Source organism: Mauremys mutica, chromosome 6 (assembly GCF_020497125.1).
Source record: "Mauremys mutica isolate MM-2020 ecotype Southern chromosome 6, ASM2049712v1, whole genome shotgun sequence".
Lineage (NCBI taxonomy): Eukaryota > Metazoa > Chordata > Testudines > Geoemydidae > Mauremys > Mauremys mutica.
The window spans coordinates 74,684,526-74,697,411 of record NC_059077.1 but is presented as its reverse complement, the minus strand read 5'-3'; the positions used below and the strand labels follow the sequence as shown (position 1 = coordinate 74,697,411).

The 12,886-nt window shown below is 41.3% G+C and overlaps 1 long non-coding RNA gene across 2 annotated transcripts in view; it reads right to left on the bottom strand.

Annotated features, from left to right (window-relative positions):
• Positions 1–3,567: 3,567 nt before the first annotated feature.
• LOC123372137 overlaps positions 3,568–12,886 on the bottom strand; it is a 118,670-nt gene continuing 109,351 nt past the window's right edge. Inside the window, exon 4 of one of the 2 annotated variants that reach the window (XR_006580123.1) lies at positions 3,568–3,821. This is a non-coding gene — a long non-coding RNA (uncharacterized LOC123372137). Of the gene's footprint in view, positions 3,822–8,192; positions 8,321–12,886 lie in introns of those variants that run through there. The other variant, XR_006580124.1, reaches the window with a different exon arrangement.

The following is a 12,886-nucleotide window of genomic DNA, read 5'->3' as shown; positions in this document are numbered from 1 at the left end:
TGGAAAAATGTAAGCAGAGAAAGATGCTCTGTTCTGCAGGACTGTTATCAAAAAATGAGCTGGAATGTGTTTCAAATCTTTCCTCTGTTGAATTTGCGGCCCTTCAAAGCTTTGCCACAATAAATAAAGTTTTCAAAACACATAGAATGTAGGAGACACATTTTAAAATTCTTCTGAACTAAGCGTTTTCTCCTTTCTTGTCATTACTAGAAAACAGAAATATGAAACAAATGTGCATACAGCGATTAAATATGAGGGATATGCAAACATTCAGAGGCCTTCATTTTTTATAGTGGGCCCACTTTTGAAAATAAAAAAACATGACAATTATTCTGAGAGAGGGAAAGAGAGGGTGAGGGAGAAAACAGGGTAAAAGATGAGAATTCTGGATATTATTTCTGCATTTTAAGCTCTCTATGCTGCAGCAGGCAACCACTTGCAAGATGCGTTCAGCAGTCTACACTTCAAATAGTAGTAGATAAAGTGTATCTTCACTAAACCCTGAATATTACTGACTGTGTAGACATTTCTTGAGGTCCATTAAATTCTATTTGACATACATTAAAAAGATTTAATCACAGATGCCAGTCAGCTAACCAACCCATTAATCTAGATGTTTTTCCTATGAAAATTGTATTTTAAAAGGTCTTTTTTTCTCTCAATTTAGTCATCCATTTAAATTTCATGTATTTATCATGTAAATGTGCCTTATTTGCAAAAGAAAAGCTCAGGACTCAGTGAAATAAATAGTTATTTCATTAAAATGGATACAAAAAACCCTGTGATTAGGGTAATTAATTTCCACACTAAAAGCTATCTTCCTAGTTCAGATCATTAATATTGATGGTGTTCGATTTTGTTCTCAGTAATGTTCCTTGAAATACACTCAGAACTGGCAAGCAAGGATAAAGAAGCAGCCGCTCAAACAAGAAATGAGGCTTCAGTAAGCACTTGGCGACTTTCCCTTTGCTACCATTCAGAATTAATAACACACAGTTCTGATGCTCGTGTCCTGAAATGAACTGGATTACTTGGATTGTGTGGGATTATGTGGTTTGTCACAAGTGGTGCTTATTTATATATGCTGCTCTCACTTCTTTTTCTTATTTTAGTTTATTTTTTAAATTGCAAAGTAACATTACAGGAGATTATGCCTAGGTACCCCGTGCTGCTATACACATCAATGCCAGATGATAAAGTAGCGTCAGCGAGTGTACTCTTTTCTCATTAGGTTTTAATGTGAATACTCTGCAAATTATGTCGAACAGTTTCCCAGTTTGAATCCTTTCTACCTCAAATTTTAGTCAAGACACATATTTTGTTTCCCCATGGTACAGCAGATGTATTCCACCAAAGATCTTGCAGGAAAGGTGTCACATCACACTGTGGTACACTATTAGTTGCAGCTGTAGGCAAACTCCCATGAGAATCAAGACCTGGAACAATTTCAGATAGATTCTACTAGCTGTAGACATTTCTACACAGTCAGATATACTTTGTGGCAGGGAAAACAAATTAACGGTTCACTATAGTCTGTATGTATTTTATATATATATACACAAATTGTACCTTACAGAAATTATACTATACAGACACATACACATACACAAGGTATTTGTATATCCAGATGAAATATTTATTTATCACTTACCTTGACTGCATAGCCTACCCTCTGCCCACTATTCCTCCCTGGGACTTATTTTAACATTTCACTCCCAGAGCAGTTTCATAAAGCTGCCATTTTTTGAAAACCAACCAGCAAGAGCCATTTTTCTCTCTCCCCTGCTACTTATGGAATTCCTCCTTCCTCCCCCCACCAAATCAACCCTTCCCCAAAGCCCAGAATGGGTAAAATCCAGCCCTGGGCTAGGAACAACTTTCTATATCTAATGAGGTCATTGGTTTGAAATCCAACACTTATTACACCTACAGGGCAAAAAAGAAGAGTTTTATCCAATTGGAAGAGGGATTCTAAATTCACTTCTAGCCTTAAATTTCCAAGATATCAGACTTTAAAATCCTGATATTTTATATTATATATATATATATACACACACACACACACCAGCTATTTTAGGTCACCTTTTGGATGAATTTTACATGTATTAGTTTTATTTTTTCTCTCCCTCTCAGTCCTGCAGATCTGGACTCACTGGGCCTTCCAGGTGGAGAGAGTCAAGGAGTAGTCCCAATACATTACTTAGAACTCTTTAAGACATGCCCAAATTTTCTCCCTGCAACATATATGGCATGTACAAAAATATGATCGTATGTGAGTTTAAAGGTTTTATGGCCATTCATTGTGCATGGCCTGCATAATACGCTCATGGCTTCACTAATAATGAGTAACAACGTGACCATTTCAAATACATGATGATAAAGCCTTGAGACTATTCTCACACCACATCATTTTATATTCTCACTTTGTATTATGAAGAAGATTTGCAAAAGTTACTCATGATTTTGGGTACTCAGCCATCTTTTAGGGACATGATTTTCACAGGGGGGTGGTATTCAGCACTTTCTGAAAATCCAAGCCTTTTAAGGTGCCTCAGGTTGGACACCCAAAAATTGAGGCTCCCAAAATGGCTAACCACATTTGAAAATCTTGGTTTACATGCATATACAAACATGAACAGCTATATCACGTAAATATATGTGAGTTAAGAATTAGTTTATATAAATATATGCTACACATCTATCTCTTAGAAAAGCTTAGGCCTCATGTCAGAATTCAAACTGTAGAATTACTGTTAGGAGTATGATATGTGATACCAATTTGCATTTTCCCTACTGCTCATCCTATTCATCTAACACATTGTGCACTTGACACCCCAAATTCCCTCATGAAAGACATTTCAAGTTGCAAAAAGTACAATAATTGTTCTCTTGCCTCTGCTTCTGTGGAGCTTATTTTAGCCCAGTAAATCACTTCAGAAAATAGGGATTCCAGATACAAGAACTTTACTTTTTTAACAAGCTTCTGTGTTGTTTTACTGTCAGAAGTATTTGTGTTAATATTTAACACCATTTTATAGAGTGCAGATCACGTCCTGTGCAGGAGTCATAATACTGACTCTGTTCTGTTCTTGCTCACTCTGGACAGTATCCGACACTCCATTGGTATTTAAACACTTCTGGCATCTTTTATGTGAATTTCTGTCTGTTGGAAGGTTTTCAGGGTGTAAAATCACCAAAGCACAGATCTATTTCCAGCCCAACTTCAATGACCTCTTGCACCTGCAGACCCACAACTGAATGCCCCCTTCTCCCAGGACTGTTGCAATGAAGGTGTGGAGCTGACAGAGTTCAGTCTGCACCTGCACAGGGGTCCCCTCTGCAATAGGAGTATTAATTGAGCATGAAGCCTACTCTTAAGCTCCTTTGCACTAGCCTAGCTGGCACAAAATGACCTTAGGGCAACACTGAATCATGCCCTATGAGTGGAAATCCAGTATAAGTGAGAGGAGAATCAGGCCAAAAAGATCAAAACAAAATTGTAACATAATGAGAAAATGTTTATTTAGCTATAGAGGAAAATTAATAGCAAAACTATTTTATTCTTATATTGCTTTTCATGCATATTTTAAATGGCCAATTACAGTGCTGGATGAATCAGGAGAACATATTTTTCTGTGATTGCCCACATGGCAGGCATGAAACATGGATTCCACTGCACAAGCTCTTTTGTCTCTTCCTGCCACCACTTGCCACTCATGGCACCGTCTCCTGCTAGTCTCCATCTTCCCTTTCATTCAAGGTCTCTGCAGATCATTTTCTCATCCTTACCCAACTTCCAAATGCATGTTCAGGTGGAGACTCTGCAGGAATTTTGTAAAGAATTTCAGACGATGAAGCAGCTAAATGAATTAAAATGGCTTGTCTATCCTTTTATTCAGTTAAAAACCTTTAAAAATGCAATAGTATTTACGATGCAAAGAGAATGGCTTGGAACCCAGGGAAGTGATTCTAATAAATGCTTTATTCTTTATTAATAATTCATGTGAGGTTTGCTGTAAAACAGCTTCATTTACCCAACACATAATTCAGTTCTGTAATATTTTTCCCTTCATGATTTTTTAAATATAAACTAGTTTTAGGCATTCAAATACCTAAAATTGGAATTCTTTTCAATGTTGATGGCCAATGTGTTCCACAAAAAAGGGAGCAAAACCTACAAGTATTTCAAATAAATCCAGAGAATACTTTGTTTCTCTGTCCCTCCTACCCTAACTTTTTTCATGACCTGCTCCAAGTGGTATCCTCTGAATGCATTGTAATGAGGCAGCACTCATCCATATAGCAGCAACAGCAGTCAAGTTATAGCAATGTGCTAATTAAAAAGAGGAACATGCCACAAATCTACTCGTTACTATTCATGGCAAGTGTATAGCAATTCACTTAGCTGTTTGCTTTTAAAATAAAAGCTTTTGTCTGTCTTGTTTAGAAAGACATGCACGGTCTAAAAAGACTTTTACAAAAGCATGACATTGAAAAGACATTGCCCTAAGGTTTGCTAGAGCAACAGCCTGGATCATTTATATTGTTTAATGTTATACTTTATTTTTTCCCCAGCTATTCACCTTTCACAATATGTTTCCTTTAATTCACTCCAGATCAACAGCTAGGTGAACTGGTGTGGGAGTCTTCTAGGGTATTTTTCAATACCAAGGTAAATGATAAGAAAAGCTCTTTACTGATGAAAACAGAGAGAATTTTGATGCCTGGCTGTTAAATAAAGTCCATCTTTATTAAGGCTCTAGGACCACAGGCATTCCTGACTATTTGCAATGCATTAAATAAACAGTTCATTGAAGGTGTTACAGTATGCAAACACCAGCTGATCTTTGCCCTGAGTAAGGCGTAGTGCACATGATACACATTTTAAAAAAAAAAAAAGATTAATGGGAAAGGGTTTTGCAATGGCACATTTACAAGTAAGGCCAGTTTTCTATGGGAAAACAGTAGGAAAAGCCATAACTTTGTCATAAGACAAAAATGCAGAAGTCATAATTTTAGTTTTTAAAATTAAAAAGAGTCATGAGAATTAAAATATTTGTTCCATCAGTTCATTTTCCTTTAGGAAAATGATGAACAGCTATTATTGGTATTTTAAAGCACCGAAAAAGACCAAAACTCCAAAATAGAACCATGGGTGAAGTTTTCATAAACATTTGACATTAGCTCGATTCCGCTCCCATTGAAATCAATGCCAGTTTTACAATTTAGTTCAATGGGAGCACGGTTAGGCCAATCCCAAGTGCATTTGAAAATTTGTGGGAAAAAAGTCTTGCTCACTGGCAGGCAGACTCGGGTGAAGAAGACTAAATGTTGAATATTTTCCCTCAGAGAAATTATGTCCATGACAAAACATACAGATTTAAATATACAGCAATACACCTATTTTCAGCTTTTAAAGTAAGAAAACCAATCATCATGCAGAATGTAAATATTTTAATCAAGGACACACCAGTTACAATTCGTGAAAAAAGCATAATGGCACAGCTAAAATGTAGAAATACTATGGAAAATATTGTCTATGTGTATATGGAAATGGACACGTGCAATGATCTTAAAATATCCATAGAAAACATGATCAAGTACAGCTGTCAATGTTGAGGTGAAGCATCTCTTTTTTTACACACACCCCCTCCCCAAAGGTTGGATCTGTTGTAATTTTTTTCTCTTACTAGTAGTAGGAGAGGTGATTAAGTGGTGGACTTTGAGAGTCTGAAGAGCAAAGAACATTGTTCATTATGTAGCTTAGCCAGGGGTGAAAGTAACTTAAAGGACTTACCGGTACTCCAGAGTCCTGCGGAGGGGGAGGGGCCTCAACTGGAAGAGGCATGGCCTCTATCGGAAGAGGTGGAGCCTTTAAATCCTGAGGCTTTTAAATCAGGATTTAAAGGGCTCAGGGATTCGGCTGAAGCTAGGAGCCAGGCCCTTTAAATTAACCCCGGAGCTACCAGCTGCAGAGGCGGCTGGGAGCCCTGAGGTTTGGGCAGGGCAGGGGTGAAAGTAATTTACATTTCTTACCCATATGGTCCAATCGCAAGCAACCCACCCACCTCTCCTACGTACTTCATGGATCCCTCCCATTGCATGACATAGATAGAGAAAATAAAGCTACTATTACTACTACCAGTACTGTCTGTAATAAAACTTTACTATTGGAATAAGCCTGAAAAAGTGAAAACTCACTGTCACATTTTTCTCTGTGTCTTACCTCCTCCTCCTCCAGCCAGGCTGCCGATGCTAGGCTCTGTGCTTTCTCCCTGCCTGGCACTCAGCAGCTGCTGCAGAGGCTTCCCTCTAGCTTGCAGCAGGGAGACTGCCTCCTGCATAAGAACAGTTTAAACTCAGTTGTTCCCTGATGGTTCAGCCCCCCAGGGTTAAGAGAGGTTTCTGGCATCTTTGTTAATTTCACTCCCAGTTGTTGCGGGGGGGAAGCTGTGTGTGACCATGGCTGGGGCAGTTCTTTTCTGCCCCTTGGATGAGGGGATCTCCGATACTACTAAAATACAATAGTAGGGGCCGGTTGCTGGGGTCGGGGCAGTCGGCGGCAGGCTGCAGCTGCATTGTTTGTGACACACACATTCATACACATTCACATACATACTGTATGTATGTGTATGTGTATGAATGTGTCACCGACCAGCAGTGACCCCTGTGGACTGTTGCCTGCAGAGAGCCAGCAGGTGCTGCTGGGCTGGGTCTGCCAAGGAGTAAGTAACCAAGGCAAAAACCACAGCCAGCCAGCCAGGGAGGGAGCCGGGGGGGGGGGGGGGCGGAAGACGGGAGGAGGAGAGGAAGGGAAAGTCAGGGGTGAATCAAGGACAACTGGAATAGCCTTCATGAAATATACAAGATATTTAAAGAAAGTTTTATCAATTTCAGCCTCTGCACTCTGCAGGCAGGACAAAACAAAAAGAGATCTGAGATTGCACCAGCTGTCCTAAGGACATTTCAGGTGTTTAAATCAATATAGAAAGAGGGTGGATTGGAATGAAAACTACTATTTCTTTCAAAGGAGGCACAATAATTTCTCTGAATATTAAGTTTTCCCCTCCAATCCGTTTGTGGTTTTGTCTATGGGGGCTATTTTTTCCCCTGTTAAATCTTTAGTTGCTTTAGCAAAATTGCTTTGCCCAAAATAAACCCTAATCATCATGACACATCTTTCCACCATGTTCTCCATGTTTTTTGTGTTGTTTTTTTTAAACAGTAACATTTCAAAGAGGATCTGCAAGCAGTTTGGACATCACAACCATGATCCTCTGCTGAGGAGGGAATGGGATAGATTTGAACTTGGAAATGGTTCCTGATTTTGATTGTGTTTAGGAGATCCCCTCATCCCGGGGGCAGAAAAGAACTGCCCCTGCCATGGTCACACACAACCTCCCTCCACAACAACTGGGAATGAAATTAACAAGGATGCCAGAAACGGCTCCTAACTCTGGGCACTGAACTGCACAGGGAACATCTGAGTTTAAACTGTTCTTTTGCAGGCAGCAATAGCAGGCATCTCAGCCAGTCTACTGCAAGCTAGAGCCTAGAGGAAAACCCCTGCTGGGGAGAATGGGGAAGAATTCAGAGCCTTGTCTGCAGCCTGACTGGAGGAGGGGGAGGGAGGAGATGAGAAACCAATGTGACAGTGAGTTTTCCCCTTCCACCTGCTTTTATTAGCTCAGGATTTAAGCTGTGCAGTCAAATGCTTGTATTTGTTGTGTATATTAGTAGGAGAGATCCCCTCATCCCCGGGGGCAGATAGGGACTGCCCCTGCCATGGTCAAACACACCCTCCCCTCGACCCCCTCCCCCCAGCTACTGTGAGTGAAATTAACAAGGAGGCCAGAAACCTAGCCCTGGGGGCTGAACCATCAGGGAACAGCTGAGTTTAAACTGTTCTTATGCAGGGAGCTGGCTTCTCTTTCCCTCCCTCAGTCAGTCTCCTTTTCTTACTGGTCCTCCGTACTGGCGCATACCAGCTTACTTTCACCTCTGAGCTTGGCTGCTTAAAAGTAGTTTAGGCAGCAGGTGCAAGAGCAGCAGTATTAGCACAGAAAACATTGGACCATGAGCCTTGGCATATATTAGAATCCAACTAACCTCGTTATCTCTAGCTTGCTTCTTGCTTGCATATATATACCTGCCCCTGGAAATTTCCACTCTTGCATCCGACGAAGTGGGTATTCACCCACAAAAACTCATGCTCCAAAACGTCTGTTAGTCTATAAGGTGCCACAGGATTCTTTGCTGCTTTTACAGATCCAGACTAACACGGCTACTCCTCTGATATTAGAATCCAAGTATCTCTCCTCTTTGTTTTATCATCATCATCATCATCATGCAACATAAAATACAGAAGTAAACAAATGTTCTTTAAACAAAAGACAGATCAATGACATGGAAAAATATAGCAGATTGCTTGATACAATGACGGTACTGCAGTGGGGAATAACAATGAAAGAGATAGAAAGGTAGACTACAAACACATGGCAGTGCCTTAAGCAATGTCCCTCAACTATTTTCATTAAAGAAGGCTTAGATGGGTCAGGGGACAAGACATTCTATCGTCTTAGCCTTTTAGTATTTTCCACAGAACCTTCAAATAATAAAAGCCATGACTGATATGTCCTCCTGACATATTAATGGCTCACTTACAGTAGCAAGAACTGGTGTTGCACAAAATGCCAGGAGGTGCTGAAAACAACAAAGCTATGGCATACAATAAATATGAGTAGAACTAACATGCTAGCCCTCTGCCCACCATCTGTGTGGAGCCATGAATAAAACTGTGCACCCCTAATTCATATTTCAAATCTCTTTTCAGAATCTGTATAAAGAAGTCTCTATACCCAACACTTACATGTAGCAATTTCTGGGATGGGACATGACAGCTATTCTGCCCAGCAAAAGTGCACAACAGTTTTTAGAAGAGGAAGGGAACATATCTTCTCCATTTGAAACAGCAGGGAGGGTTAATGTAGACAAGATTTGGCCAGGACACCCAAGCTACCACTACCACTCTTTTTAAAAGTTCCATGAGATCTTTAATGATCAGAAGTGATAAGAAATGAAGTTTTAGAGAATGGTATTAGTTATTATTGGTATTAGTGTCTAAAGACCCCCAACTGAGATCAGAGCCCCATTGTGGTGGGCACTGTGCAAACACATAATAAAAAGCCTTTCCTGCCTCCCAAAACTTCCACTTTAAACAGATAAGGCTTTGGCTACACTTGCACTTCAAAGCGCTGCCGCAGCAGCGCTTTGAAGCGCTAAGTGTAGTCAAAGCGCCAGCGCTGGGAGAGAGCTCTCCCAGCGCTGTCCGTACTCCACCTCCCTGTGGGGAATAACGTACAGCGCTGGGAGCCGCGCTCCCAGCGCTGGGGCTTTGACCACACTGACGCTTTGCAGCGCCGCAATTTGCAGCGCTGGAGAGGGTGTGTTTTCACACCCTGCTGCAGCGCTGCAAATTTGCAAGTGTAGCCAAGGCCTAAGACAGAGAGAGTGTGAGGGGAAACAGAGAAGAGAATTACTTGCCCAAAGTCAAACAGCAGGTCAACGGCAGAGTGAGAATAGAAGCCAGGTCTCCCGATTCCCAGTGCTCCTTCTTTTAATAATAGAAGAACGCTTATGAAAAAAAAAACCTAGCAACTGATTTTTTACATGTGGTGAGCAACTTATGGGCCCAAAGAAAAAAATGTATTTGTTTAGTTATGTATATAAAATAATTAAATTGATTGATGGTTTATGGATCAAAAAATAAGCTACACTTAACCAAGAAATAAAATAAGTAATGGGCTAGTCATTAATAATATTATATCTCCATTGACCAGAGCAAGATGTGTTGGCAAAAACTGCATTTTCTGGCAAATAGAGTTTGTGAAATTGGATTTACAATAATGGAAAGGCTAGTGGGTGCAAAAGTATTGACTTAGATCTGCTAAGATGTTAAGCCGACTTTTAAATAATGGCAAGGCAATGCCAGGTAAATGGTATTTTTCCAACTTGGTATTCTGCCATAAGGGCCTTATCTTGCAACACTGAAGTCAGTGGGGGTAGGATCAAGTCCTGTGCGTGTTTTCACTAGAGTGCAAAGTCAGAATGAAACCGCACAGATACATGGCTAAGATTTTTTAAATGTAAAATGTTTAAATTTAGGATTTTATGTCCATATTTAGGCACCTAAATAGGTGGCCTAATTTTCACAAGTGCTTAGCCTCCAACAAAGGAATCCTTTAATGGTAACTATGGGGTAGTCAGCAATTATGAAAATCTGGCCACTTAATTAAGATGTCAAAATATGGAGTCAGATGAGAATCCTAACTTCAGACACTTATTCTGAGAATCGAGGATGAAGATCTTTAGCTGGGGATAGTTTAGCTAGATCAGGAAAAATTGAGTAAATGCATTCCTTTCAGTAAATTTTTATTTCTCCACCAATTATTTTATACTCTTATTCTCCTTCAAGCTAATTCACTAGCTCAGTAAGGATCATTTTTGCTACCCCGTTCATGCAGGCCACTCCAAACTCCACATAAAAGAAGAATTTATACCTACTGTACAGCATCACCACAACTCACAGTTTGGAGAGTGAATGATGTAAAGGCTACAAGACCTATTATCACTCCCCACAGGACACTTTTCACCAGCATTTTTCTTTAAATGGAACACATGGTTCCAGGTAACAGTACATCTGTCATTTCACAACATTAAATTGTAAAAACTGCATCAAACTAAAGAAATCAAATTGATTTGGTGTCTTCAGTCTTACTCAGACCACATGATCCAATGACACCCACAGGAATACAGATCAACAGTTAATCTGGACTATAACAGAACAGAAATGTCGTCATTGTGGACTCATTTCCCACCCACATCTGAGACTTAGCTACAGAAACAGGATAGGCTACATGGCAGAGTCATGTTTAATAGTAAGAAACAGACACATATGCTGAGGCAAATAGGACAGGCTCCTCTCTCCCCTTTTTCTCATTCTCTAATTCTAGTACCCTGCTGCAGACACAGAAAGGTACAATAGTGATGGCTCCCTGGACATGCAGTTCTTCCAAGAGGTGAGCAACTCTCTTCACTTATCCCTCCACTTCAGTAATTATTTTTTGTTGTAAACAGTTTGTGTTCCCCATCCCCCAACACACACATTATTGAGACTTAATACCTACATAATTTAAAAGTAACCAGACATAAATCTGACCTGTACATTGATACCAAAACCAACTAAAGCAAAACACCAGACAGACCCAGCCAATGAGAGGGAAAAGACTACACTATTTTCCTTCAGGAAACCAACTTCCCCATTCCTCTTATTTGCAATTTAAATGGAACGTTAACTTTGCAAGATTTGCCAAGTTACCACACATTGCACAAAAGAGAAAATTCCACTTTCTTGTTAAATACAAACTCTATTGTTTCACACTGACTACTGGGAGACCCATTGTGGATTACTGAATTCTGAGAATTAGGGTACGTCTACACTACGGGATTATTCCGATTTTACAGAAACCGTTTTTTTAAAACAGATTGTATAAAGTCGAGTGCACGCGGCCACACTAAGCACATTAATTCGGCGGTGTGCATCCATGTACTGAGGCTAGCATCGATTTCCTGAGCGTTGCACTGTGGGTAGCTATCCCATAGCTCCCACAGTCTCCCCTGCCGATTGGAATGCTGGGTTGAGATCTCAGTGCCTGATGGGGCAAAAAACATTGTTGCGGGTGCTTCTGGGTACAGCCTCACCCCTCCCTCCGTGAAAGCAGCAGCAGCCAATCGATTCGCGCCTTTTTTCCTGAGTGAACTGTGCAGACGCCATTCCACGGCAAGCATGGAGCTTGCTCAGCTCAGGACAGCAATCATGGACGTTTTAAACACCTTGCGCATTATCGTGCAGTCTATGCTGAACCGGGACCTGCAAAGCCAGGCAAGGAGGTGGCGGCTACGGCAGCGCGGCGACGAGAGTGATGAGGACATGGACACAGAATTCTCTCAAACTGCGGGCCCCTGTGCTTTGGAGATCCTGCTGGTAATGGGGCAGGTTCTAGCCATTGAACACCGATTTTGGGCCCGGGAAACAAGCACAGACTGGTGGGACTGCATAGTTTTCCAGGTGTGGGACGATTCCCAGTGGCTGCGAAACTTTCGCATGCGTAAGGGCACTTTCATGGAACTTTGTGACTTGCTTTCCCCTGCCCTGAAGCGCCAGAATACAAAGATGAGAGCAGCCCTCACAGTTGAGAAGCGAGTGGCGATAGCCCTGTGGAAGCTTGCAACGCCAGACAGCTACCGGTCAGTCAGGAATCAATTTGGAGTGGGCAAATCTACTGTGGGGGCTGCTGTGATGCAAGTAGCCAAAGCAATCGCTAAGCTGCTGCTACGAAAGGTTGTGACTCTGGGAAATGTGCAGGTAATAGTGGATGGCTTTGCTGCAATGGGATTCCCTAACTGTGGTGGGGCGATAGAGGGAACCCATATCCCTATCTTGGCACCGGAGCACCAGGGCACCCACTACATAAACCGCAAGGGGTACTTTTCCATGGTGCTGCAAGCACTGGTGGATCACAAGGGACGTTTCACCAACATCCATGTGGGATGGCCGGAAAGGGTTCATGACGCTCGCGTCTTCAGGAACACTACTCTGTTTAAATGGCTGCAGCAAGGGAATTACTTCCCAGACCAGAAAATAACAGTTGGGGATGTTGAAATGCCTGTAGTTATCTTGGGGGACCCAGCCTACCCCTTGATGCCATGGCTCATGAAGCCATACACAGGCAGCCTGGACAGTAGTCAGGATCTGTTCAATTACAGGCTGAGCAAGTGCAGAATGGTGGTAGAATGTGTATTTGGCCATTTAAAGGCGCGCTGGCGC